This window comes from Mastigoproctus giganteus, chromosome 8 (assembly GCF_048544385.1).
Source record: "Mastigoproctus giganteus isolate SK-2022 chromosome 8, ASM4854438v1, whole genome shotgun sequence".
Taxonomy (NCBI): domain Eukaryota; kingdom Metazoa; phylum Arthropoda; class Arachnida; order Uropygi; family Thelyphonidae; genus Mastigoproctus; species Mastigoproctus giganteus.
The window spans coordinates 8,489,327-8,516,210 of NC_143582.1; the positions used below are offsets into that span (position 1 = coordinate 8,489,327).

At 37.2% G+C, this 26,884-nt stretch overlaps 1 pseudogene; it reads right to left on the reverse strand.

Annotated features, from left to right (window-relative positions):
- LOC150081233 (tubulin alpha-3 chain-like) overlaps positions 1-26,884 on the reverse strand; it is a 61,326-nt pseudogene that overhangs the window by 29,329 nt on the left and 5,113 nt on the right.

The window sequence follows — 26,884 nt, forward strand, 5'->3', positions numbered from 1 at the left end:
TAACCTGGGTGTTTTCCACCCGGTTCAGAAAGGACGGTGTCGCGGTGGTGTAAAAAGATGTATTTCTTATTCCATTTGCAATTTATTAATTCTCTGGAATAAATAATCAAGAATTTCAGTCTTCCATTAATCATAATGACTTCATGCTGGAAAATAGCAGTGAATTTAATTAGAATGATTCTGAGCCCTCCATCTAACGAATTTGAATATTTAATAGTAACATTAACTTCCCTCTTCCCAGTGATCAAAACATTTGTTCTTAACTATAAAAACCACCTGGATGGATTATGCGAAAAAGTTAGTCTTTTTTCTGGTTTATGGTTTCTTTCTAAATTGACTCATGGATTTCATTAGTTTAATTCGAAACCAAAACAAAGTTAAATTCCTTTTTTTTTTACTCCTAGATTTTCTGCTCTTAATGGACATAATTTGAAGTCGACGTGCAGCAAAAACCTGCAGTGATTACTTCTAGACACACATTAGTCGAATAAACAAAAATATAATGAAACGTTAACATCATCCCTTGAGTTTATTAACAAAATATAATGTATGAATATTAATAAATTCCCGTCGAGTGATTGGCTTAATCTTTCGAATAAGTGTCATAATTGATGTTATCATAAATTCCTTTTGAATTAGAATTTCTTCCACTTTTTCTACACTAAACTTTGAACTATCGAACAAAGTCTTTAAATCAAATTTAAATTTCATAATAAATAGCTCGAACTGTTCAGCTTTATAAAACTCCTTGGAAGTTGATTGTGGATTTTTGACGTCAACCATTTACTTGTTCGTGCACACAAATCGAATTACTGCGATAGCGTTCACACGTTTTTCAAATATAAATAATAATTTTTCGTCGCTACCACTCTTTTTATGACATGCAACGGGATCCATTACTGACATCTTTGAAGGTTTATGGCGTAGTAAAATATTTTTAAGCATCGTGTAGTAGAATGTCTTCATTAAACAGCACCCATCAATCTCCATGACGTTTGACAGTCATCTTTGGCGAAGTTGCTCCCACAAGAATTAAGCTTCGAGAGGAAATCAGCAGGGATGAGAGGCGTCGCTTTGTGGAATTCGTGGTAATTTGGTGATGGTGCGTGATGGGGTAAAGTGAGTTGTTATGATAGAGAGTGCGTGGTATTAGGATCATCTACATAGTCAGGCTCTCATTATGACGTTGTAATCTTGACTCGTACAAAGGAGTGGTCTGTTATGAGCTTTTTAATTAAAACATTCTATCGAGGACAAATTGCTTTTGAAGATTATGAGAGATTTTTTGTTTGCTGACTCCCGGTTGCAAAGACAGTGCTGCCGCCTTGCTGAAATCCTAGGAACAAGAAGTTCTTTGTAGTCTGCTTTTAATTAAGAATATTAAGTTTGTACCGTGCCAATAGTTCTTGAAAAATTCCTTATTTTACAATATATTCTCAGCGTGGGCACCAAGAGGGTATTGTTGACTTGATAATAAATTACGACTCAATTTTGAGTAATATTTTATGAGAATTACGACAGATACTTTCTTTGGCCAAGGAACAACTGGAGATTGGAGCCACATTCACCAAATCGATTACTTTTTTCCGAAAGGAAAGTCAAAGGTCAGAGAAGAAAACATCTACACACACTGCTGTCTGGGGATCTAGAAGTATTCAGAATGGCTGTTAACTTAATAGAGAAAGAATTCCATCGAGAGACAGGGGGTATAACATTTTTCAAACCAGTGATACGTGAGGCCTTCAGAGAATAAATGTTTTGTTTCTTTTTTCTGTTTTTGTTTTTGCTCACTGCGAAAAAAGGTTACAATGATTTCCTGTCTGCAAGAAATACCTCGCGAACGTAAATATTTCTCTATCTCTCTTTCTTTTCTTACATTCCGAAACTTATTGCAAAAGAAAGATTTTATAAGTATTTCGATTAAAAAGTATTAAGACGTGAAAGAATAGTATTCTTTCCCTGTTTAATATTAAATAATGATAGAATTCTTCTCATAAATGCGCAAAATTATTTCATCCCAAATGAGAGGAATTAATTAGCCTGCCTTTAAAAGCATATTAAGAGGAATGCAGGCGTATGGGTAAAAAATTAAAGGATGAACGAACTAGGAAGGGACATCGATTTGAATATTTCACAACGTTCTTAATACATATTATGATTCTACACTTCGAGCGAAGTTGGTCTTGTTTCCTGGGACAGAATGCAGTTCCAACTGACCATGTTTTTTCAGGAATAAAGGTCAACACAACTCATGTGCACTGACCGTGTCCTTTCGACTTGAAATTTTGTCAACACAGCACCAAGTTTTTTTTTTTTAAAGTCACGGATGTCGTCGCCTGAATAATACATCAGAAGAACTTTGGACGTAAGCCGTCAAGCTAGGGACTACCAACCACTAGAAGTTCGCGCGAAGTAACGATGTTAGAGCAAGACGTTGCTTTAAAGAGAGAGATGCCAGAGGATTTTCAGATTAAATAATGCACGGTCAGAATAGAAAACATTTAGTACGATTAATCCTTCTCCAGGTCATGTTCAACTTTAAAGTATTGAGAATGTCTTCTAACATAAAATGAGATTATAACGTACATGTAATTTTTTCTATCAGAATAATGTAGCTTAGATATTTAAACAGGCAATCTTATATATTGTGTCTGTAAATTGTGCACGTTTTATGGTTGAGTTTCCTATTTTCTGGATGAAAAAACTCAAGATTCAGGGAGAGGAAAACCATGATCTACTGAGACCGATTAACTCGGCCACGTTGTGAAAAAGGTCTATAGAAAAGTCGAACTTGGGTCTTTCCCATCCTATGTGGGGGAGCAAGGCGATTATACCAACTATGCTACCGCGAGGGCTAGGTGTGTAAAGTGTAAAGTATATTGAGGTCAAACGGCACCAAGGGTTGCCGTTTGACATCAATGTTTTTAGATTATACAGCAGTTAATTAAAGTTCTGGCCTGCGTCGCTGCTAATCTGATTCTAATAACCACCTTCAATCCCTAATATTCAAAAAAGAAAGATTTTTCATAACGTGGTTGTTACATGTCACTTTATTCCACACATTTCCATCAACGCGAAGGAAATTTCATCCCGCTATCTAACCAGAGATCAGTCTATTCACTTTCGTTCATTTGCTCGGGTTTTTATTTCTCTCTACTTTCGTAGAATGTGCACCAGCCTTTTAGGCGAATCATGATTAGTGTCTTGCTTGATGGATGGATGACTTATCGCTTTTCAGCGACAAGAAAAACATACACATGACGCTTGCTTAATTGACATCCGCCAGGCATTTCCAGACTAGAAATTGAAAGAAAAATACAGACAGTCTATTACTCTTCCTGTAGTGTACGTCAAAATATACTGTAGTAAGCCCTATAAATGGCAGGTTGTTGCCAATCCAAAGCAGCCTCATTATCTGCTCGGTTTTTCTTCGTATACTACATGTGGAGAATTGGATAAAAATCAATGTACAGAGAAGATGTGCTGGTCTTCTTCTTTTTATTCTTGCCATGGTATTTCATGAAGTTGTAATCTGTCTGGCATACTCAGACTGGCCAACGAATTTTTAAGATTGATTTTTTCGTCCCGAAACATGGTACATTTCTTGAGCTGATTCCAAATTTTAAGTCACTTATCTGTAGATTTAGAAAGGAAAGCAGGTTTCACTTATTGACAATTTTAATGAATTTTTTAAAAATATATTGTAATAAACGTCACAAAATAGGAACTATTGATGGCCAAAATAAAACCTGCAAATTCTAAAATAACTTTGAAATATGCAAATTAAAGCATGCCATTTAAGGATTGGGATGCCATAATTTAAAATTGGAAAACAGATATTAAAATGTTTTTCTCTGTGTTCTAAAGAAATGCAATTTCAAGTGTTGCTGTTTGTCCTTTGATTTCCAATGCTGCCTTTGGTTCTTTGAATTGAAAAGGTTACCGTAGGCTAAAATATTTGATTTAGAAAACTTAAATACGTTTAGATCCAAAAGTTAGAATTATGAAATCTGAGATATCAAGAGAAATATTGTCTTTATGAAACTGTACAAAATCTTTTCCGGAAGACTCAAGTATGAAAAATCAGAAAACTTGAGTTTCTTTTAGAAAAACTGTGCTGCCCTCGCCTAAGACCGACTACTTCAGCCATTGTGAAAAAGATTCATAAAAATTCCTAGCGTCATCGGTGGTATTCGAACAAAGGTCTTTTCCACCTGATCGGGAGAAGATGGTGATGATCCGAACCGTGCTAGCCTCAAATGTTTGTATCAAGTTGTATTAGAAATGAGAGATAGTGTTGTGGAGGGCAATTTTACAGCTTGACTTATTTTTCCTTTAAAATCGTATTTTGATATCCTGCTCGGAGTTATCGGGATAAATTAAACTAGAATGCAGCCAAATTTCTTGTTAAAATTAAGAAATACAACCGCTTTTCTTGCACTCACGTGTCCCTCTGTTGTTTGAAAGTTTGTAGTATTTCCAAACTTTGAAAAAAAATAGTGAATTTCTTAACGAGGCACTTAGGGGTGTTCTTTCTCGAGGATGTGCGCTTTGATCGTAATTACTTCTTGAGCTACTTTACTTAAGCACGTACTCTTCAAAACATCCAGATGAAAGAAAAGAAAAAAAGATAAAACTGTGCCTCTAATGTAATTGAAGACCAGCGCACATGAAGAATAAATAATGAGGACAAATCAGGTTTATTATCTTTGTTGTCTACAGTTGCGCTTTGTGAAAATAATCCACATACATGTGTGTATTTTTCAGTCCAAGGCAAGACGGTTTCCTAAAGTTGGAATTTTCGTAGATAATGGTGAAATGTCTTTTGAAACATAGCGTTCGCAGACACCTTCCTCTAAGGGACATTTAAGAGCACGTAATTACCGTAACAATTATTGTATAACAAACACGAGTACACATCTCCCATTCAGGAAGGCCGGGTGTTGAAGAGCTCAATCGATCAGAAGCCAAAATAGCCGAATAACAACGAGCTCGTGTTGCGTCAATTATTCACTGGTAATGCGAAGAGAGTGGTTAGCTGATAGCAGCTATCGAACCAGTATGATGGAAACATTAAGAATTGATCATTACCGGTCCGTGCATGGCTCGTCACGTGCTTCTCTCGTTAGAGTGATCAAACGTATCTTGAGCGAGTTTCTAGGAAAATTAACAATTTGCTTTTCACAAGTGCTTTTCCGTTACTGATAGTTCGCTTCCATCTTTACTGTACTTCTGATAATGCACTGCTACCGCACTTGAACACACTCTTACTTGTATCTGCTTGATCACTAGAAGCACCACTCCCACCTCCACGAGGCTGGACTGAAACCCTGTATTGTGAAGTTAGTCCTCCTGAGCTAAAGTAGATACTATGGTCACTAATCCAACAGAGCCTGTAGGGACATAAATATTTAAAAAAAAGGTTCATTTTCCTCCCACTCCCGGTAGAAAGGCCAGGTTAGAATACCATGGTAGTAATTTTGACGAAAAACTCGTGTTTTTCGTCAAGCGTACAGTCAAATTGTCCATCCATTGAATACACATAATTTGCAGACTTAAAAATATAGAATTAAAAAGTAAGCTAGAAAATTTTAAGGCGTATACTTTTATTACTACCATCTGCTGATCGTAACCGACATTGGTTTATATTTATAATTCTTTCTTGCTTACTCTGTTAGCATAGAAACACATAACCATAGCAGAACTGCCTGCAAAATGTCACTTCTTATAAATAAGAGGCTTATAAATGTAGCCTTCCCTCTCATGAATGCATTGTATTTCTCCGTCATGTCATCCTTGTTATAAACATGTATGAAGGAATATTTTTCAGTCTTACAACAAGCAGATGTTTCTTGGAGTCTGTACAGATTTCCTATGGAAGATTTTCCCAATTGAACTTTAATAACTGAATTTCCCGGATATAATTCAGAGGCAAGAAATGTGATTACCTTTGTCTTCTGTATGGATTTTGAAAGGAATGTTTCTCATAACTCTCCGTGTGTTATCTTTCTAAATTGTATTCTTTTTCAAGAGATTGAAAACAATCGGAATAAACCTTTTCGGACATTAAAATCAAAAGAATGAAACAAGGATTTTTCGAAGACTGCATTAAGTAATATGTATGGGATTAAATTAAAAATAAGGAAGACGTGAACCTTCTGCCTGCATGCCTTGCTCTGGACAGTAAATATTTATTTATTGTATATTTTTCATACTAACTTTGATAACTACAACTATTGGTTCTGTTAAACAGCAGCTACGCAGCAGATCAACCAAAATTTCAGAGAATTGAACAACCGTCGATATGTGAGCTGCTCCAGTGGTACATAAATAACTGTTGCTTGAAATGAAAAGAAAGTTATCATTAAATAGATGTAGTGGCATAGTGGCATAGTATTTAGGTTCAGGCGCCACCGGCGGTTTCCCACATCTGCGCCATATGTACTCTGTGATGAAATGCAGAACTACTGCACAGCCAGAAAAAAAAGCGTAATGTCTGGTTAATGTAGTATTGTGCTTTGTTCTCTTGTTGGGTCTGGATGCTTGGCCGCGGGGCCCCTACTGGGACTCCACGTTGCCCGCCACAACCACTGGGAGGTGAGTCAGGCAGCCCATTATACTCTGGCTGCCTCTGCCAGGGTTGCCTGAGCTTCCTGACAGAAGCCATAAAAAATAATAATAAAAAATAAAATTAATAATGAAAATAATAAAAAAAATAAAACTAAAAAAAATGAAGAGTGAAAAAAAAAGTTGAGGCTGTAAAAAAAATAAAATAAAATAAAAAGATAAGAGAGCATATGGGGAGAGTAAGAGAAGAAGAAGAGGTCAAATGTGGGGAACAGTAATTGGAGTGGACCAAAGAGGGAAGGCAGTCCACTCTAAGGAAGAGGATGGAGAAGAAAGTTGAAAATTACAGGAGCAGGTGCTCCTGTGAGTATCCTGCACTCAGGGTAAATTGCATTATCCTATCCCAGTAGGGGATCGTAGGGGTGGCACGTTATTCTGTTCTGCCCTGAGTTCCACAAGGCTTGCTCTTCTACAATTGAAAACAGCCTGGGCGTGGCGTGTTAAGGCTAGGTATGTGGCCTCTTCTTGAAGTAAAGTTGACTCCTGATTGCGGGGGTTTCCTTGAATCTCTGTGAGAAATTGAAGTCTGGCGTTGTCGTAAGTGAGACACTCGTACATAAGGTGTTCCCAGGACTCCTCTTCACCACAGTGGCAATATGGGTTATTTTCTAATCCCATGGCTGTTAGTTTTTGCTGGAACGGTCCATGGCCTGTAAGCAGGAAGGTGACTTGCAATCCAGGCGAGTACCAGGGAGGAGGCTTTGGGGAAGTCCGACTAATTGAGGGAATATACCTTTTGGTGATTGCTCCTTTAGGCGTTGTGTCCCATGTTTCTTGCCAGAGGTTTTGTAGGTGGTCTGCAATTTTTCTTCTTTCCTTCTTAGGGTAATTTGCAAGGTTCAATTGCAGGTTTAACAATTACGTTGGGATTCCATTCTTCAGGCGCTGGAAGAGACCCCTCTTGACAACTTCCAGATAGAGAGGTAAGTATCCTGCAATTACTTGTAATGCAGGGGTGCTGACAGTACAGCACGCCCTGGTAACCGATAATAACATAAATCTTTGAATGGAATCACGCTTGCGCTTGTTCCTTTCCAGGATTGCCTTTTCACACCAGATGGAGGCTCCATAGCACACAATCGGGACATATACTGCCTTATATATTAATGATAGAGCTTTATTCTTTAGGCCCCAATCCGCTCTGCTAATCCGCCTTATCATTGCAGTGTATTTTCGGATTTTAGCTGACAGGTATTTTAAGTGGGGATGGAAGGATAAGTTGGCGTCTAGATACAGGCCCAGATACTCGATTTCTGTGTAGAGACGGATTGGGGTGTTGTTAATTTTCATCACTGGTGGCCGTCGGATTTGGAGCTTTCCTTTTAGAAGGATTGACTTTGTTTTTTCACTAGAGATTGTTAATTTGTGCATGGCAGCCCAGTCTTGAAGTTTTCCCAGTGCAAATTTGGCTTGTACTTCCAATGTGGCTCTTGTACCAGAATGAATAACCAGTACGAGATCATCAGCAAAGGCCAGGGACTTGACCTCGCCGAGATCCATCCCCAAGAACTCGTCCAAGACAATGGACCAAAGAAATGGCCCAAGAACAGAGCCCTGAGGACAGCCTCGCAGTATATTCCTGGCGACTGTTTGGTATTTGTTGGTTACCTGCACTGTTCTATTGCTGAGGTAGGATTTTATACAGTTATATAGAATGCTGGACGTCTTGGCCTGCCGAAGTCTTTGAAGTATGCTGGGCCACCATAGTCGATCGAAGGCCCCCGCAAAGTCCACCATTATGGCTAGAGAGTATTTAGATTCTGTCTGGGTAAGTAGATGTAGTCATCAATTCTTTGCTGCAAAAAAGTACAGATATCATAGACTTCTCAATGTATGATTTTCAATGCCAGTGTGGTGAAAGCATGCGACAAGGTGGTGCGAACAAAAGGTGTTATCCATTACATTCGTTGATTCGCACGCACTCAAAAACAGTCCAACCAACCTCCAATTATTTGCGACATACCAGATTCGAATCCAGCTGAGAACCTAAAGAACTTATGTGTGCACTCTTTTTAAAATCGAAGCCAATTATGTTTGCCGCGTAGACCATCGTAAACAGGGGAAAATTCACTACTCACTGCATTCTCTAATACTCTGTGCGTGTGTGTGTGTGTGTGGGGGGGGTAATATAACGTTATATTCCCCAATTCACAGAAGATTACTACCTTTCCTTCCATATCTCATATTTAGATTTTTTTTAGGTGCCCTCACATCTACCAAGGCTCCTCGTTTTGCCACCTGACTGCTCTCACAGAAGATTCTCAAGATCTTGAGGGTAATTTCTGCTGTTTTCCCTTAATCAGTGACCAGGATTCTCTCTCCCGATTTTTGGGAGAGCAAACTCTTAACTAGGCAAGAAAGGCGTGTGTTACTTAGAACAACAGGAGTCAAATTGAAAATAAAACATGACATTTATTACATACATATAAACACAACATAATATACAATTGAAAGCATACAGTCCTAATATGCAAAGTCGACTCAGCGATACCTTGCATATATTATTCTAATTACAGTTTCCCTTCACTAGTTATTCTGATTTGACAATTATATAAAAACAGATGATTCATTCTTCTTGTCTTATTTCCTAATTAACTCCTAACACTTATACATTTCCTATACCTAATTCCTTTACTCCTGGATACAAAACTGTTTCATATAGTAATAATCAAAATGCTACATTCATCATTCAACTCTTGGTTCTCACTAAGCTGTTACAATATACGTGTAGACAATTCTTCAATATCCTAATTTCCTTCCTTGTTACTAATCATTCAGATAAACAAATTGTACACAAATTTTCATCAATTAAAGCACTATATACAGAGTTGTTTATATAACTTAATTGATAGATAATCTATGATTTAAGGCATATTCGGAATCTTTCTTTATCTCTTTACTTCACTTTCTAACACTTTATAGCTATTTGTACATCAATTTCATCTATTAAAACCATGTTCAGCCTTGCTCATATTACTTAATTATCTATAATTTAAAATATCTTTCTTTATTCTAGCGCTACCCCCTTTGATTAATTACCCTACTACTTTACTAATAGTCCTTCTTGTTAACTTAGAATATACCTGATATATGCTCACCTATTTCTTTCACTTCTTCTCCAGGGAAGTTTCAGGCTTTCATCTTAGGCTCTCCAGGCTATCATCTTGGGCTTTCCCTTATGGTTTCCTTCATTTGCTTCCTCCTGACTATGCTTCAAATAATTTTCTGGAACTCTTGGCTGCTTAGGTCTGGAATCCTTCATCTCCTGGACTTCCTGCTCTGAATACACAACTCCTCCTTTACTACGGATCACTCAGATGGATCTCTCTCCAAGAGGTCGTTACCTTTCCTGGTTCACCTAACCGTCTTTCATAACTTTTTTGTGCTTATCACACTTGAACTTCCCTTTACTTGAGACTTTTAACTATTTTCTCCTTACCGTCTAGGGCCTTTTTTGCACTCCCTACATTTCTGCACTTCCCGACTTACTTTTTTCACTCTTGCTCCACGATCACTCTTTTAGCCACTTCTGTTTTCTTTTCTTTTAGCCACTTCTGTTTCCTTTTCTGACAACCCCCAACTTTTTCTCCGTCGTTTGAACCTTCTCTTATAGGACTCTCCGCCAATTCCAAGAATTCTCCTAACTTTCCCTCTTTTCTATTTGTTAAAATTTTACCATAACCCTTTTGACCCCTGTGCAAACCAAGCCTTGTTCCCGTAATTTTCTTGTCTAGTTCTCAGTACAGAACAGACCTTTGATATCTGGATAGCCATTTTCCTGTTTTCACATTTGCAAAATGTTTTCAACTTACCAAAAATTCGCCACAGTGACCAGGTCTTTTCCGACCCTAACGCTAGCGCATCGAGACTTATGTCCTGATGTCGCATACAACAAACGTTTCTTAATCACCCACAATTGACTGACTCATTTTTCTGCTTCTAGTAACTCTTTTTCCACCCGTTCGCTAATGACTACTGCTTCCCTAGTATGGAGCGGCTGTTTTCGTTTACTCACAGGTCACCCCCTTTCCCACTCATTTACATTTATATGTTACTTTCTCTTCCATTTGACTGCTATTCAATTTGCACATCTATAATCGTTTATCTCTAAATCTAGTATTCTTCCCATATATGCTTCTCTTAAATTTCAATTCTTTTTGCATATCAAAGAATAATTTATTCCGAAATCACAAAAATTTCCCATAAGCTCTAACTCTCTATATTTGTAAGATTCACATCTTACAAGGCGTTGCACCCGGTTTTTGAATTTTTAATTATACGAGTATATTTTGATGCGATTTGATAGCTCATTCATTCCTAGAAATAAAACTAAATAAAGTAATGCATATTTATATATATATATATATATTTCTCTCTTCTTGGAGATGAAACTATTTACCGCTTTTATTCCTCCTTCATTTATCAAAGGCACTCGCTCTGCCCTCCGTCGTAATTCTCTGAAAGCAAAGCTTACCGGAGATTGTGTGCGTGTATATACATTTTCCTTTATTATGCTCTCCTCCTAAGATCAACACAGAGGAAAGTTATTACCGAGCGTATTGTGCACATTACGTATTTATTTTGTGAGATGAATTGCGTTCGAAAAGGATTCTAGTTTATAGCAACGTAATTCATCAACACTAGTGCATTCATCCTCTCGCAGCGAAGGTTGCTGAACAAATAGAGTAAATCCCTGCATTCGCATTGCAAAAGACATGATGCACAAACAGCACGCAAACGTAAGACCCCAAATTAATTACGTTGGTCTCATAACATAATAAAGACTACTGAGCGTGGAATCGCTTATACAGAGCACTGCAGGAGAGAATTTCAGTTTCGAATTCACTTTATTTCAATTGAAGTATTTAACAGGGGCTTCGAAATGTTTGTTTTCCATGATAAAGACTGAAACCCATCATAAAGACTTTTGATTTGCATAGTTACTGTCAGAGAGAAGTATCTATTGGAAAATGACGTTGTTTTGACCTTCTGTTTAGAAATTTTGAATACAGAACCCCCCCCCCCCTTGCTGCCTCATTTATAGGTGCTCTTATCTGAGCTTTCTTAGTTACATTTCCCGCATATATTTTAAATGGATCCCACTAAGTTCCACTTCCATTATATCATTATTCTAACGCTTAAGCATTGACTATTCGGGTCACTGACCACGATGCTGGAAAAACGCCAGCAATACAAACGATATCCTTGGGGTTAATGTCCCTCTGTCGAATTTTACTATTAAATAAAGGCAAGATGAATATTAATGCTAAATGATTGCTTTGGTTGCAGCGCACAGCTGCAACCAAATTTTCTCCATTCATGTGCAATTTAATAATTGGTTCTTTTCTTTAAGAATTTTCTTTTTCTCTAATTCTACACTTAACTTTTCTCCTCCACAGTTTATTATTTAATTGCGTTTTAAAATTAGGTGGCAGAATGCCTATCTCTGCATTTGAAGATCAAGGGATCGCAAAGACTGCTTATGTGCACCTGTAAATGTTTCTTCCCTGTATGGCTCTTGTGTAAGTCAAGGCAGTTACAACCTGTAAAAGAATTTTCCTAAGAACAATGCTTTTCATTTTGTTGAAAAAAGTCAGAAGCAGCGGGGGGATCCAATTACAGTGTATGTACAATACCAACAAAACACTAACATATAATAACACCTTAAGAATAAAAGCATTTGTATTTAAGCGTGTATGCATTAATTTATCTCTCACTTATGACAAATATAATATGATGTTCTCTATTATTAGAATTTCAACAAAATTGCGTTGAATGAGAAAATGGGGTATAAAAATGGACGTTTATAACATCCACAGGCGACATTATTACAATAATCCTTGCGCAAAATTAGAAAAGCGAGACTTAATTAATTTTCCGCTTCAGCTGGTGTTATTTAATAAGTGTCTGTGATTTATCACAGGCATATCAAACCATAATCACTTCACAGGTTTGCGCACATCAGACAAATTATTAAAGAGATCACCGTCTCCACCAGCAATCTCTTTTACAAATAATGGTGTAATAATCACAAATTCGTTTCAGTTGTGGAAAGAAACGTGCGCTTTAGTGAAGAAACAATAAATCCGGATGGCTGCTGATAAATCTCAAATAACGAAAGATGTCGAAACATTCAGGCATTCCATTCATTCACCGGTTTTCGAAAGAGGTGGTTTCTATATCGGTAAATATCACCGTTTAATTATTAATAGAAATTCTCCTCTTATTAATCAAAAATCCACATTTTAATCAGTTAAAAGAAGAGGAAGGTAGTGACAAAAGAGATACGGCTGAGAGAAGACAGATGGGAACACAGAGAGAAAAAAAAGATTGAAAGGAAGAAAAAAGTATGGCTATCAGAGAGATAGAAAGAAAGAAAGATGGAAAGCGTAATTATTCCTTCTTTCGATCCCAGATATAGTGATTGTTCTGAAGTGTCGACAACGTGAGTGGAAAATTACTAAATTAATCCAAAGAAGGAAGAAGCTGCTTTATTCTCGAGAAGATAAAATGAACCAGGCCCCCGCCTTCAGAAGTTCATGATTCACAGTGCATGTCTTCTTCCTGGTGCAAGTCGACAGGAAAACAAAATCCTGTTGTTTAAACAGCACCGACAGTCTCTTGGGACGATATTGTCTACAGTTTAAACGGTGTCGGAGTTCTCTCAGATTTCTTGTTCATTGGACAGATGCACTGTTGTAAAAAATCCTCTGTTTTCATGATTTCCTGCAAAAAAGAGCATTGAGTGGCAGGAAATGCTTCTCCAATTTTATAAAATCTTCCTCTCATTACCACAAGCGTAACCAACACGTTTAACAGTTTATGTTCAACTCCATTGCAGGATTCGGAGATATCATGTTTGCCCTCGAGTCAGGAGCAATCTACCTTACCGACTAGAAGCAAACAGAATTATTTTTTTTATTTTTATAATCAAAACACTTCTTCGATTATAAAATGAAGATTGACCTCAGGAATCGCGTCTTTAAAGCCGACAAATCAGCGGTGGATATTGCTGTAAGTAGCGGTGCCTCACTTTAAGTCTCAACTATCGGCCATGCGTGACCCGGTGCTCTCAAAATTAAGTCACGCTTCGCAAGTTCTCTCTAACTGCTCCGAACTTTAATTGCCGGAGGTCACGTGACGTTACTTAACGCTTTAATTATGGGAAAGCTTTCTTGTTCATTTAATAAAGAGCGATGTCAGAGACACCTGCTTCTCGACATGTCTCTTTTTAAGCGGACGGCATCCTTCAGTTAACATGAAAGATCGCCCCTTTATGGTGTGAAACGTTCACACGTGAGTTATGGTCTCTCTGTGCCGAGGATGGAATAAAACATCGGATGTGCTGACACTGCTGACACAATACAATCGGCGAGGTCAATTACAACTAAATATATTTGTTCTTCTTGTGAGAAAAATCTTCTGTGGAGTAAGTTAAAAACTTCTCCAATTATTTTTTATGGTACGTATTTTTAACGAGAATTTAATTGAAAATTCCGTTTGATTTCATTTATTAAAAGTAATAAAAAGACATCGGGAATGCGGGGAGAAAGCAAAAATAACAATTTAGACAAGGAGGGAGAGTAAAACAGAGATGGATCACGAATTAATAGGAAATAATGGAGAGATATAGGAGACGCAGAAAGAAAGAAAATGCAAGATAGATAACCAACAGAAAACTATAAGGAATGATAGAAAAAAAATTAATAAATTCAAGTTTAAAATTGAAAGAAAAGTTGGAAACAGAAGTAAAGGAGGAGATGTGATGAGATGATGAAAAAGAAGAGAGAGGGAGATTGAGTGGGAAAGATCTGAGAAGAGAGAGAGAGACAGAGTAAAGGAGAGAAAAGAAGGAAAATAAAGGGGAGGAGAGGAGAAAGAGAAGAAGAAAATAGAGGAGGAGGAAGAAGAGAAGAAGACAGTGGAAAAGAGAAGAAGAAAGAAGTAAAATTTGTGAGAAGATATGAGACAGATGGAAAAAGGAAGAGATGTATAAAAGATAAATTATGAAAAAGTAAAAAGCAGTGAGAAAGAGAGAAGAAATGTGACAGAGAAAGAGAAGTAGGGAGCAATGGGAGATTGATAGAAATAAATGAAGATCAAATGAGCTGAAGAAGGGGAAAGAAAAGGAAATAGACAACGGTGTAAAGATCAGGATGACAGAGGGGTGGATGGAATTTGGAAAGAAAGAGAAAGTGAGAGAGCGGAAGATATTTGAAAATAAAGAAAGAAACATTCAAAGAGAGGGCTAAAGATCTAAAAAGAAAGAAGAATATAAATGATGGAAAATGAGGGGGAAAGAAAACGGGGAATGCGAGGCAGAGATAATTAGAGAGAGCGAGAGAGAGAGAGAGAGAGAAAATGAGAGCGTGTATGAAATAGAAGAAAAATGGAGGGAAATATAGAAAGATAAGGAGAGAAGTGGTAAAAGAAAATACGCAGTAATTGAGAGATGCTTGTAAAGTAATGGAAGGGAGAACAAAGGGAAGAGGAATCGGAAGTGAGGACACAGAGAAAAAGAAAGAAGGGAGGCAGGGGAATTAAGAAGTGGCAAGAAAGATGGAAAGAGAGAAAGAGGGGAAACGAAAAAACTGAGAGAATATGAGCGAAAAGAAAAAAAAGATAAGAATTTAAGCATTGAGAGAGAGAGAGAGAGATCAGCCGATAAAATTTAGACTCTTCCTCCAACAATCCGAAATGCACACTTCCCGTTGTGGCGTTAAAAAAAAAAAAAAACAGATGCCGGTAACTTCTTGCGGTTGTAAAAGAAGTGCGGATGGCGGAAGTGGGGATGTGTTGTTTGCACATGAACGGTCTTTATTGACGTCATCCAAGCTGTGGCGTCCTCTCCAACGCCCGGAATTTTCCATAAAAGCGTGGAAGTGCGAGACATTAATGCGCGTCCAGCAAAAAATAACGCGCTGTACTTACGGAGAAGCAGCCGCAAATCACTACTTGGAGCCGCCTTCCCGCTCTCTCTACTGACCTAAAGAAGGGAAGGCTCGAGTGCTCGCGTCTGGGAAGGAAATGGCCGTATCAATGGGACGTTGGGTAAGAGGGTGATGGATGGATTCGCCGTTTAGTTTGCTCCGAAAAGTGAAGAAGTGTCGTTACACACTTCGGAAGGGACCACGCAGGTAATCAAAGGCTCGCTGTTATTTCTCAACTCAAACAGGCTTTACTGGAGACCCACAGAGTGTAGGTGTCAAATGTCTTCCTGAATCTTGTTTAAACAGACTTCAGGAGACAGTATTTGTCAAGTACGCTTTTATAATCATTCGGTGATCGAGTAAATACTCTCTACTGCAGAAAACGGTGACCTTTTCTATCTTCTTCGTCTTTATACAAGGTCCCATTAACTTGTAAATCCCTCAACGATGGTGTCAGGTAGGCATAACTCAGACGTAACCGTATATAAATGTTTTTATGATGAGAAGGGTATAAGGTATAAAGGTATAAGGTATGTTAGTGTCTAACGGCTCCTGGGATTTCTCCCATCTCCGCGGGTGTACATTGTATCGGGGCCAGAGATTTGAAGTGTGTGCGGGTCATGTGCTGTGTATTGTGTTGTGCCCTTTGTTCCTCCGGTCTATTAGCCGCCGAGCCCCTAGTGGGACCCGACGTTACCACACCATGCCACGGGGAGGCTGACCGGGTGTACCACTGTAGCTAGAGTACTCTGGCGGGTCCTGCCACCTACTTTCCTGGGATTTCAGTGGCTAGGACCAGATTTAAGAATGAGATGATCGCTGTTTCTTGAGCAACGGTTGTAATTTTAACAGAGCGTAGGGTTGTTCGCTGATAACTTGTTCTAGGGCCAAATAGGTCGGGCAGTAATTTTGATGTTTTTAGATTTAGACCTGTGGGGGCATGAGTGTGTGTGTATATAAAAATATATATACACACACACCCACACACAAATATATATATATATATAAACTAAAAAAAAAAAAAAAAAAAAAACGTTGTGCAAGAGAAAAGTAAGGGAGGAAGGCAAAGACTGGAGGGTAGGAAACAGAAGAAAGGGGCCAATAGAGAAGATGGCCCCTGATGACAGTGTGGCATGCCCAACGCCTCACCAGAGAGAAGAGTGGGGTGGCGGGTGGAAATGATGAGAAGGGTGTGAAACTTTATTTCGGATATCAGTTGTGAACTTGGATCCTTTAAAAGCAGTTTTCTACATAGATCTCCTCAAAAATATGAGGACGCCCTTGAGAAGTTAGTGACCAGTATGCGGAAGCATAAAAGAAGCAGGATAAGAAAACCCCAACGTATGAGGAGCACGCAGAATGAATCGAGGTAAGGCGCCTAAACTTCGAAAAGTATGATGATTGGTTTGCACATCTATAATTTATATGTGGTACGACAGTAGGCCATTCGAGATTTGCAGAATCTCATTGCCCACGGTTTGGGCTCTTAAGAACAATTAAAAGAAATCTGTTGAGCTACATTTTTCATATTTGACTTTGCTACTTACTCTCTGACTCCTCAGATCTTTCATGTGCGAGGACCATAATGCTCCACCTCATAAAGCCAAACTATTCGGCATCCAGTTTCATCAAAAAGAGGAACCAGGCTAATTTAGAAAGAAAGATTCAGGATATTTTAGAAGTAGACTATCTGAGAAAAGGGAAATCATGGTATTTTTAAAACAAGGAACCACGTTAATTTATAAACCAGATACCAAGCTAATTGGTCAATGAGATTGCACAATTAGTCCTGCAATTGCAGTCCTGATCCTATAAATGAATCCTATCTGAATCCTACAAACTTTTGGACCTACTAGTAGACTACGTTAATGAACTGCCATAATACACCCCCTGCTACTGCGATGATGACTTCATTGAGGGTCTTTGAAAGGTGGCCACTCACGTTCATTTCTTTAATGAAAATCTTCTCTTCATAATTACTGAAGAGAGCAGAATTTTTTTAAATTCAAAGGTGACTTAGAATGGACTTTGAAACTCATGGAGTTGCGGAATATTCTTAATTTGGTATCTTCTGAAGGCTTTTTCCCTTATCGGATTTTGACTGTTTGAATTATTCGCATTTTGTGTAAATCTAAATCGGCTAAAGTGTCCATGAAGTTTACTATCGCGAAAAATGACCTGTCTGGGCATATAAGCACCTTCTAATCCCAATATTGAACATCGAATTACCATTTTCCTCACTAAATAAAAGCCTTTGAAAACTACTTCATTAAGCAGAGAATGCAAGACTTTGTACAAGAAATGAATCGATAAATACCATAGGAAAGACGAAAGTAGAATGATGTGAATCGAACTGGAAGCTGGAGTATGACTGATGGAAGCGATTAAAATAAAAGTACGAAAAGAAGAACTTAATCTTTCCATTTTCATCATGTTGCGTGTCATAATTCAAACATAGCGTTCGACTTGCATAATAGTACTGAATAGATACTCAATAATTGGATAAGAGATTACAGAGATAATATATTTGGTTTGACATTCATCTTCATGCCACTTCGATCTCTATACATGGCCGCATATAATGGCCATAATTGATGACCATGTATAGAGATCGGAGTGCTCAGGGGATTACCCCGACTTCTAGTAACTCTTGGTATGAGCACATCACAATTATTACTCCCTCTGCATCAAGAAAACTGATTTTTTTCTTTTTCGCTCTTAACATTACTTTTCTTCTAAACAACTACTCACTGTGTACAAATCTCGGATCCATCCATCGTACCACGGAATATGGTTTCCACACAGGGGTGTCCTCAAAATTTGTCTCAGGTTTGAAGGCTCTGTTCTAAAGAGGGCGATAAGGTTAATTAATAACCTATCTGAAGAAATGTTGTAAGCAACATTTCTTCACTCTCTCTCATAAACGTTCAGTTCCTTCCGGGTGCGTTTTCTATAGATACGTCTATGGCTATTGTTCTTGAGAACTGCCATTTATAGTTCCTTCTCTCCCTCTCTCTCTCCTAACCTTTTTTAACTCTTGGCTGAGTTAGTCAGGGGTTCCTTCCAGCTCAGAAAAAGGAACCCAATTTGCTTGTTATGCCAAAAATCCAAACATCCCCGCCTTTCTTGCCTTGATCACTCTAAGCATTTTATAAAGAGAATTGTCCAATCTTTATACATTTTAAATTTCTGTTATTCTCATGACAGTCAAGGCCAGATAAGTGGATGACACTTCTGTTTACATTTTGCCATAATTTGCAATGACAATTAGTTTGTAATTAATTTAAATACCAAAGTTTGAGCCACGAGATAGCTGAGGCTTTCTTGAGAAAGTGTCTGTGAGATGTCATATTTGTCAATCCCTATGTCATCCATTACGAAGATATAAGACAGTTTCTTTAGTAATCGCTTCGCTGAGATGAATTTTGTATGAAGATTAGGCTTTAGGTGTCGACATTTCTGAACATGAAAAAGGGTTTCGCCTTGGCAATGACTAATAAGAAGGTCTAAAGCTGAAAATTAAAGCTGTCAGCGTCAGTCTGCAGTTGTTTAAACTCAAAGTTGGTTAGTTTCAAAATGATTACTGCATACTTTACAATTTGCAAGTATTACCATCGTGCAGAGATATTTTTAAACTGTCAGAAATATGTATTGGGAAATTTATTATTTTTAAATTTCAAGTCGTGTTGCTTGACGAGAAAAATTCTTCTTCGTGTCTTTGGACAAATAGGTAGTCCTAGGAAGAGTAGGAATCTTCGTGAAACGCGTGTGGAGGTTGATGGCTTTAATAGAAAATAGTTGGAAACGCATATTACAATTTTCCAAAAAGCGACACCCCTTGGAATTGAATGCAAATTTTTCAGTACAAAGAAGCCCCTGAAAATTCATCACGCCATCGAGTCCCTTCGATGGCGTGAGGAATTTTCATGGGTCATTTTTACAACGTAGCCGAGTTATTCGGTCTCGGGCGAGGGAGGTGGTTTTATCTCCAGGAAACTTGGGTTTCTTGTCCAGCAAACAGAAAATCGACCACAGAACTCATGCAATTTACAGACAATATACACGGAGCAATATGGCCTTAGTCGCCGATGCTTCTAAAAACCGTACTACAAAAACAACCAATAAGATCCCTCTTGCATCAACAGAGGAAATTGTAATTGAGCGAGGTATCCTTCTTATCTTATGTTAATATCGACATGAATTTTTGGAGTACCTCCCTAGACGCGTGATTTCTGCATCACGTTAGAAATAAGCTTCTGTTCTTTTGAATTTGACTTTTAATATTCGCTTCCTAAGGATAGGAAAACTATATTTTATCTCGACTCAAGTATGTTATTAAAATTTCACAGTAAGGTTGAATGTTTACCTTCATTTCATGAATATAAAATGACCTATCTATAACTACTATTGAAATTCAAATTAAATATTTTCAAAGCAGAGTAACGTGCTGGAACGAAAGGTTTATTCATATATTCCTGAGAACTTATGTTCTCAGAATAGATGAATAAATTAGAAATTTATTTCTCCTAAGGATTAGTTTATTATAGATTCGATGGAAATGACATATGTCCTATATTCTATACCTGTAGTAGAAGTTTCGAAAGAGTTAAAATTGTGGGATAAGCTTGCTATTACAGACATTAAACACGTATCCAGAAAGTTGAATAATTATTCATCGAAGAATTACCCTCCATTCCATTATCTTCGTAACGTATTATGCACCATAAAAATAAGTAAAATGCTAATGAGAATAAAACGCTAATGAGCTTAATTATAGCTTTCATCCATGTTTAATTAACCCGAACTCAGAAGATGAAAAAAAAAAACGATGCATTTTTTTTTTTTTTAAATATGCTAAATATTTCGTTCAGTGTACTTAATTAAGATTTTTTTTCCTAATTACACTTTTGACATGTGACAGAATGATGTACAAGCGATATATAAAAAGTCTTCCTGCTGTAAAAAATATAAATCTTTTTATTTTTATAGCATAAAAATACTTTAAAATATTTTACAAAATATCCATTGAAACACATCAGAGTTGTTTAGGGCAGATGAATGGGTACAAAGAGATTTTTCTTATATCACTACACACAGTGAATGAAAGAATCTTAAAATAGTTTTTTTTTCCCATTTCATCCCTTCTCTTTAAATGATTTATCTCAGACCAACAAACTTTAATCCTTTCATACTTGGAAACAAAGAAACTGCAGCAAAGATTAATATCTGATCTTCCACAAATAATTAAAATGAAAATCTCATCAAGTTAAATGCTTTCATTTAGATAAGAATTGGAAACCAATAATTGAAAGAAGAGAGTGGGATGTCCAATGTGGCATCTTTCTTCTTTATTATTCTACAGTAATTAGAATGAGAAAAGTCTAACTTTATCTTTAAATATGCAAGCGATAGATTATGGGAAATTTTCTTACCATCCGAGTTAAAAAGTCTTTCTGATAAGGTGTCTGTTCTTTAAGGCATTTTGTAGTGGTAGAATTAATAAATTCATTCTCTATAATGTCTTTTCTTTGTAAATAATCTTCTAATCATACAAAGATTCGCATCTTACAACTCAACTCAGAGCAAGCAGGTTTCCATAAAATTTTATTTCTGGTTCCTTTAGAAAGAACTGTTTTTACCAACAAAGAAACACCAACTGTCCACGCGCCTATTATTTCCAGTGCAACGGAAGCAGATATAATATGCCTAATCCTGGACTAGCTTGGATTTTAGATGGATTGAGATCATTTTTCACATCCTGGCTGAGTTAATCGAATTGCCTGTTTTTGTCCAAAATATAGGAAATTCGACCACAAATATACCCAATTTAGAGTCACAATATGCTGACACCGCATAGCCTTACTTTTGTTTCGCACTATCTTTGCCTTATACAATAGAATAATCACCTCCTTATCCCTGCTAAACGGAATTGTGCTTGCAGGAATAAGGAGATAATTATTCCATTGTACAGGGCAATGTTTTGGCCGCATCTTGAGTACTGTATACAGATCTGGAGGCTCTATTTTAGGAAGGATGTAGAGCTGCTGAAGCGGGTACAGAAAAGGGCAATAAGATTGGTGAGTAGAACAATGGGGAAAATCTGGGATTTTTGTCGGAAATGGTCTTTTTCTGTCAGCATTGAATTTTCCAGTCATTTTCTGTACACTGGACCTTTTATTCTGACGCACAAATCACTTCAAATCGCTGTGGTCTCCTTCTTGGAGACACACGAAGAAATGCTGCAGAAACCACTCATTCTGTGCTTCTAAGATGGTTGCTTTCAACACACCAGTTTTCTGTTCCTTTGTTTTATTAATTTCATATTTGTTTTCTGAAGTGTGTCTCATGAAAAAGAGTCAAACTTGAGAAAACCTATGATAACTTGCGATAATACCATGTGACAATGTACATTTGCATATCGAACGTTTAATTATCTGTTGACGCCATTTTCAACAGGTGTCCAATGTAATATTTTAGCCAGTGAGATCATTTCTTTATGAAAATTTTCATATCGACTGCGTATATTAATTAACTACATTCTAAATATTAGGGGTCCTAATGTAGATCCTTCGGGTTCTCACCGTTAAAGAACTTAAAAGAATAATTATCAATAATATACCCTCTGTTGTCAAAAAACTACCGAGATAAAACAATTCTAGTTATGGCAGGAAATATCCAAGCGATAATTCAAAAAAAAAATTTAAAAACAATAAATAAAGGATTACATCTTGTCTAATGGAAAAATATGTTTTTATCAGCATGAAACAATCAAATTAGAACAGAATAGCAGTCTCTAGAGGAGCCTTTCATTTAATAGCTCGCAGTTTCCTTGTTATTTCTAAAGCAGAGCAACTAATTAGCATTTGGCATTTCGAGATTACAAACTCTGTTTCATAACGAAGGGTTGTTATCCGAAAATATTTGTTGTGACCCGGGGATACTGTGATAAATAAACATCTCTTGTTACGGAAATGGCAAATGATTTTTTATTAGTCCGGAGAGAAATTCATCATTTCTTATTGAAAGATGATTCGGTACGAATAAATAAATAAATTGTTTTATGCAAATTATTCACGAAATCCAGTGGAGAATGTGTTGTAGAGAGGAGGTTTATTATTATTATTTTAAATTTTTATGAACATAATTGGCAACGGACTGAATTTCGAAACATTCATTAAAGCATTCAACCTGTGGGACCATTATCTTTGAAAAAGAGAATAATCAATTGAAGGATGCTTTCAAAAATAAATAAGTTACTATCATTATTGTCATCGAAGGACATCCATGCAACATCTCATCCCCTTTAGATGCCCCTAGTGATATTGATCGATTTATTGTTTAAATTGGACTTACTGGGTATTCGGTATATTATCTAATATTTTGGTAGGGTAGTATATCTACTAGCAGGCATTTGCGCAATATTCGCTCACAGTTATTTGTATGCCAGTATCCTTCAAGATTAAATTTTTGTTCAAAAATGAAAAATGAGAAGCTCAAACTAAGCCTCACTTCTTTTGAATTCTTTCTCCAAATGCCATCTTTCCACCACAACCACACTCTCTCATTAAGTGCTTCCGTCGTAGTTCCCTTTTGCAACACGTCCTGGACTGCATTAACTTCATTAGTTGCTCGTTATTCTGTCATTATAGTGTCAGTTGTGTTGCCTAATTAACTAACTGCAAAGAAAAATCAACTTTTAACGACACCTTGCATTTCAATCCGCTTAGCCATTAAGACACAGCCGTGGATTCATAAATAGTCTCCCAACTGCCACCAAGTATTATACTCAGGTTTTAATTATATCAACTGTTTATTTAGGAGGATAAAGAACAGTAAAGTCAAAGTTACTCTGCTAACATCCAATGAAATAACAAAAAATTGTTATTTTTAAATAACAAAATAACGAATGGGTTTTTTGCTTGACAATAAATTTGAATTTTTGTTTCTAAAAAAAAAAAGGAAGAAGGAAAAAATATTCTCTATTACTCGTACCTTTCCCGTTTCCCAAAAGTGGAAAAAAGGGGTTTCCAATTTCGCTTAGAAGGTTACCAAACCTTCAATCTCGACTCTCATGGCAGACAATTTATTCCAATGATCTGAAATATACTGCACCAAAGTAAACTGCAAGAAATCCAGCCTTCATATTTCCAAAACTTTTTATTTGGTGTCCCCTTGTTCTTTTCTCTTCTATCAGTTAGTTAGTTAGTTAGTTGAGTTTTATTGGCGCATCAGCAACTTAGGCTATAATGCGCCACTTCTATCAGTAAAAATAAAACTCCATTAATCAGAATCCTCCTGAGATGGTAAACAAACAGTTGGTAAACTTTGCAATCTGCGCCTTCTTGGCCGTTCTTTATATTGACATCGATGAGTGCCCCTCACTTAGCTTTCTGAGTTTTTTTTCCAGTTCGGTCAAGTAAAGGGCTTGGGCCCATCTGATTCAGTCTCTTCTTTATTGTATTCATGTACCAAGAGAACTCCTTTTCTACATTTTAGGTCTCTGCTAGTGGTTTCTGGTACTCAATGTTCGCCAATTTTGGCCATTCGTTGTTTTTTGCTATGTTTTACCAATGCTTTTCATTAGTAGTGTTCATTTTTAGCGTCCTCTGGTGGAAAATGACCTTACTATTCTTTAATGAAAAGAATAGTATGGACACTTTGCTATTCTTTTTGAAATTGAGGAGGGTAATTTAAGCCCAAGGTGTATTTTTTGTTTTCGTGATGGATTGCGATGAAAGAGTGGCGAAAATAAGACAGATGTGATTTAAGGCCACGTTACAATAATCAATTATCAGCTACAGCTGGAAAGTAAGAGAAGTGTTAGAAAATGGCAAACCATCCGAATTAATGAGGGGTTTTAACTGGAAAGGTCTTTTTCAAAGTTAATTTAAGTGAAGCAAAAATTTTATTCGAAATTAGAAAGAGTGGTACTCGATAAGATTAAAAGTATATAAAAGGAAGACCAGAAACAGAACAGTCGCGAATAAGAGAAAAGATAGACAGTCAGAAAAACAAAAGAAAGAGACCTACTGACAGAGAATAAGAGAGAACAATGACAAGAGAGAGACGGAATGCCAGATAGAGACAAAGTGAGACACATTACAAGGAAGAAACTAAAAGGAAAGAGAATAAGTGATATCAGAGAAAAAGAGGACACAGAACCAGGGTTGTTTTAGTATTTGTGAAGAGGCAGTTAAGTCTATGAGGTGTCAGTGTATAAAATGTATCTCTCTGACCCAATACAATTATTCACATACTTATGGGATTCGAATCTGGGCGTTTTGCACTCATTGAAGATGAACATCGATTGTTGCCTGTACAAGTCACGAGATGGAAATGAATGAAAAGAAGTACATGTATATAATGATCTAGAAAGACAGAGAGAGAGAGAATAGAGAATGTGCTAAATGTGAAATGTCAATAGAAACGTGAATTACAAATCGTCTAAGCGTTGGAATGACCAATATTGAACAACGTTCCTAAAATAAACAATTCGCATTCATCGCCGTTGTATTTAGCAGAGCGGGAATGTTTCGATCGAATCGTAATGACCCGAAGAGACAACGACATAACGTTCCACTCACTTTGAGACAGAAATCCAGTTACGAGGCAGAATGAGACACGTGGATGGCTTGTTAAAGCGATACGAAGCACGGAGAAGACGTCAGCTCTAATAAGGAGCTGTCCTCGTTAGAACTCGGATAACCCATTCTTAGCCTCTTCCTTCAACCTCCAACGCACTCCTGCTTCCTGCAGCAGTTCCAATTTATTGCCACGCATCCCCATCTGTAGCAGCACGGTTCGCTGCAGGTTCGCCACTTCAAAATAAACAACTTAAATTGCCGCATTTCACGAAATTTAAATAAAGTAGATTTTCAGAAGCCATCCCAAGAGAATCTTCTTGTTAAGCACGTGTATTGGATCCTGATACCATACCTTACCTAAGCTCCAGAGAGAAGAGTGGGAAGTAATAAGTTTAGGATTATTACTTTAGGATAACTGTTGAACAGGTGAATGACCACTCGTGATTATCAGGAGTCTGCGCGCAAACATCTGTTCGTTGTCCAAGCTAAGAGCTAGTCTGGGGTGTGTTCAGCTGCCATTTTTCTCTATTGTGATTTTATATTTCTGCTGATCGATTGTCTGTGAATCGTTTTGGTAAACAGAATGTAGGCGTGAGAGATCGCATCTTCTAGTTGGCGAACCAGCTGCTGTCCGTCTATTTCTGATGCCCATGAGAGCACCGACTCTCCAGATTCGAATCCAGGCCATCTCCACTGTTAAAGAGGGCAACGAAGAGACAAAGAGAAAACAGACAGAAATAGAAAGGCAGAAGGTGAGGAGAAAGAAGAAAGATAGAACAAAAATAAAAGAAACGCATGTTTATGACTGGGTATTTGTGTTTATATATTTATACTGATTGCGTTCGAGTCCCTTACAAAATACACTGACCAAAATTGAATCCATTATTTTGTTTTTCCTTTTGAACTTTATAGAAGGTTAAAAAGTCGATCAACAACACGATTATTCCCTTTTTAGAATGCTTTCTCTTATTGACTGCAAGCATTCCTTCGTGTTCTCACTCCATCAGTGAACTCTCTCTCTCTCTCTCTCTCTCTCTCTCTCTCTCTCTCTGTCTCGACATGTTTTTTTTTGTTCTTTTCCAATTTCTGTTTCAGAAACATTGAGTTCACAGTAGGAGAAAAGAGCTGGTATGTGTTAAAAATATATTGTAAAGAAAATAAAAAAAGAATTTTTTTCTTTTAACAATTCCCCGGATGTGTTTGGGTAATCGGGTAGTCTTGGATTTCAGCGAGAGAAAGTTTAAGTTTTTATTTTTCTTTTCACGTGCATAGAATGGTCACACTCGAATGAGAAGTAAATTACTAAAGCAATTAAAAGAACCCTGTGTCAGGTGTCTTAGTTCGGAGTCTCGTTAAAGAAATTCTTTCACTGCGTGCGTGGAAAGTTCTAATAAGCTACTTAAAATACTCTCTCAGACAATCAATTGACCATTCTTTAGGAGAAACCCATTTTCTGAAGTATACACTATATGACCAAAAGTATTCGGGCACATGATTGTTGAAAAAAAGGCTCCAAATTCAGAAACCTAATGAATACTAGGGCCACATTTGGCCTGCATGACAGCCTAAAGCTCCTGGGCACTTTATACCAACTTTCGGTAAGTTTCCGACAGAACTTGACTCTACTGCTCCTACAAAGCATTTAACACTGTCAGTATAGAAGAAGCCCATTTTGGTTATAGCCTAATCTGTTCCAATTCGTCTCACATGTTTTTCAATGAGTTCAGGTCCTTCCCCAGAGCT